We start from the raw sequence: 3423 nt of genomic DNA on the forward strand, positions 1-3423 counted from the left end.
CAAGCTTAGCTGTGGAGAGACTGAGACACATCTATGGCCGGGGTGGGGCACTGCTTGGATTGTATACTTGTGAGAGAGGGGGTTGGGAATGAATGAACAGGGATCTGCTTTTAGGAACTACACATCCAAAACCTCATTGCCAAGAAATAGAGTCTTCTACCTCAGCTTCTACCTCATCCTTTCCTCCAAGTCCAGCCATTTGTGATGTGTGCTATAGGAAGGTGCAGGGAGGGGGTGAGAGCCCATTTTTCAGGTTCCTCGTGGCTTTACCCAGCAGGTCCGCATAGCGGATGTTTAGACCATGGGCATGAATGCAGGTGTGTGAGATGGTCTGCACTTAGCCGTGCTGGGGGAGGAGGTCTTTTGCTCCACCCCTTGTCATCTCTATAAATACCCTGGGGGAGAGACATCTGGGCTCATTCGAATAGTTTCCAGGTCCACTGCAGGCTATTCTTTTTTTGGTTTATCTCCACAACCTAAGTCCTACTATTTCCTGCTGTTTGCACTCAAGAAAACTCTGGAGAACCGTGGGCTTGGTGGTCCTCTAGGCAGATTTTATTAGGGTACACAATATATCACTTTTTTCAATGAGCATTTGTTCCTTTTATTCACAAAACCTAACAATCACTGCTCTGTTGAGAGAGACCCTTTTATGATTTACAGAAGACCTAGAGAAGTATCAATCATAAAACATGTCCAATAGTAAACATCTTTAAAACGTACAGACACAAACAGCTACTTTATACAAGAGTTCTCTATACAGCCCATCCATGTAGAAAAGGCCTTGGAAGTGAGTGAGTGTCAGGCCTGTTCAGTTGTCACTGGAATTATTTTCATCTCATTGGAGACTTTCCTCTCCTCTGATTCTGATGTCTCGATTCTCTCGAATGTTCAGAGTATCTGGTCGAGTTTCCCATCATCTCTCAGCTCCATTCTGATTCCTGTGGTCCTCACGTTCAGGGCCTCACTGTCCTCTACTCCTTCCCTTGCCTTGGAGCCATCTTCCTCTGAGGCTGTCACTGTCCTGATTTTGGGTCCTTTGCTTCTCCATGTGAGAAAAAGACACTCTTCTGTCTCATGGCTTCCCCTTTGGCTCAGCATGCTCGTCTGCCAGCTCCCGATGGCTCCTCTCTCTTGAGCATTTCGTGAGTTTTGAGCTCTGTGTCTCTTAGACCTTGCTCTCAGCTCAGCAGTTAAACCACTGAGACCTACGGAATGGAAGAAGTTGCTGGCAAACCGGGTATTCTGGGGATTGTCTTGAGGTAATAGTCCTTCCAAGAATGGCTGTAGAGTTTCATCTTTGAACCTTGCCTTCAGTTTAGGAAGACCCATGGATTCACAGAGCTCCTGGGAAAAGACTGAGAAAAATTCCACTAGATGATGTAGTTGTTTCTTCACTCAGCTTCCTGCAGTCAAGAATGATCCACGGAAGTGAATCCGTGCACAAAAGGTGAGCAGAGAACTGAGCGATGTTTCTCAGTTTGTTAGTCTCTAAGCAGTGGATCCTGTCATACTGTTCTCTTAGTAGCCTCATAAAGGATTCTGAGTATTCTTTTCTCAGCATGCACAACTGCCCACCTAACAAGCCGAAAAATGGTTGGTGCGCCCTCTGCTGGGCACAGCAATCAACAATCACTCTGCACAGCTCTTGTGTTTGGCTCTCAGCCAACTCCATTTTCAGCATCTTGTGTGCACATTCCTCAGCATCTAAACTGCACTGATGAGCATGATATACTGTATGGTGAAATGAGACTAGATCTGTTTCTGTTTTGTCACGGATGGATACTTTTTGTCCTCCCTCCTCTTCTCCATCTTCTTCTTCCTCCTCTGCCTTCTCCTTCTCCTCCTCACTACTTCCAGCCTCTGGGTCTGTGTTTGAATCATTGTGTCCATCAAGAATTTCATTTTTAATTGCTTTATATTTCTCTTCATTTACCATAAAATTAGGATCCATGTTGAAAACCTTGAGATCATCATCTGGATCATAGTCATCCTCTTAGAGGAGCTTGTGGGTGAACAGATCATCTCCTTCCACTAAATCGAGTCCTTCCAGAATAACAGGGTGGTCCTTGAATCTGTCCTTCCAGACAGAAAACATCACTTCAATGATGTACTGAACGCTTTTGTCCACCTCAGACTCGTGGAGAATGTTTCACAGGCATTCAAAGATGTCATTGATCCCTCTTGGGGACACCTGGGTTACTGTGAGGCCACACTCCTTGAGGAAGGCCACAGCCACCTCAATGCTGTCATCCCTTGGTCTCTCCAGCAGCAGAGTGAGCATCTGCAGGCCCAGCACCTCATGGGCCACATTTTGATTGAGAAGATGGGCCACAAAGTTTGAAGTCATCAGGCAAAGAGGTTTGTCGTTTCTTTGATAGCCTTTCTGGAAGTTCACGATCAGTCTCTTGAGGACCAGTGCTCCAGTCTGTGGGAATTTTGAGTTGATGATGGTATCCAGAGCTGCATCTACATGAGTGGAGATGGAGAAGCACTCTGCCTGCAAAACAGACCTGGACAGCAGTCCTCTCCCTTGGTCTATGTTTTCCTGAAGGAGCTCTTGGATGATAATCCTGAGGTTTGAAATATTAATCTTGTTTATTAAGCCCTGGATTGATTTCTTCAGGGCCTCCCAACTCAGCCTCTGGTAGGCTATGCTGTTTTTATCACTGGTCTGTTCCTGCATCCTCCTGAGCTTTGCAGGGGGAATAGACGCTCCCCCAGGTGGGACAAGCAGCAGGTCCTGCTCATCCTTCTTCCTGGCAGGTTCTTCCAGAGTAGAACTCTGGGGGACTGCTCTTTCTGGGCTCCTTCTTCCAGGAGGTGGGGATTTCTGGGAACTTTTCCTTGCTCTGCATTTTTCTTGGTCCCTACTTCTGTCTCCTGGGGAGGAGTTCCATTGGCATAAGTTGTGGCTCTCCGTTCTGTCGTGACCCCAGGAGGGTTTCATGTTGACCCGGTCTAGACTCCTCAAGTTGGTTCAAGAAACAAGTACCTCAGGGGTATGAGTTCCTTGATAGTTTTTTTTTTTTCTGTCTCCACAGGTCACCACTGTGGCTTCTCAGGCCACAAAGGGGAGATCCTGTTTCCACAAATCCTCTCACTGAATGTCTCTGAGTCCTCAGCTGAGAGGCACTAAGGGGAAAAAAAGAAGGATGTAGCCAACAGACCTCTAGGTCCTGTCTCCTCGCGCCTTATGTACCTTTCTCCGCCCTGCTTTTTCACTTCCTTCCTAGTGCTGGGATTAAAGACATGTGTAACACACATCTCTAACACGTCTTATTCATAAAAACCTCAGGGCCAGCTACAGGGGTAAATCTGAAAGATCAGAGAAACAGAACAAGCCACAATCAACCTCGCCTTCCCAATTTCTTGGCCGATTCTGTTTCCTCAAACTGGAAGCCTCTGTGTCCTCATATGTTG

The 3423-nt window shown here is 46.7% G+C and overlaps 1 pseudogene; it reads right to left on the reverse strand.

Moving 5' to 3' along the window:
- Positions 1-798: 798 nt before the first annotated feature.
- On the reverse strand, positions 799-3067 carry LOC102912157 (pre-mRNA-splicing factor CWC22 homolog pseudogene; annotated as a pseudogene).
- Between the last annotated feature and the right edge of the window lie 356 nt (positions 3068-3423).

This window comes from Peromyscus maniculatus, chromosome 10 (genome assembly GCF_049852395.1).
Source record: "Peromyscus maniculatus bairdii isolate BWxNUB_F1_BW_parent chromosome 10, HU_Pman_BW_mat_3.1, whole genome shotgun sequence".
In the NCBI taxonomy this organism is placed as follows: Eukaryota; Metazoa; Chordata; class Mammalia; order Rodentia; family Cricetidae; genus Peromyscus; species Peromyscus maniculatus.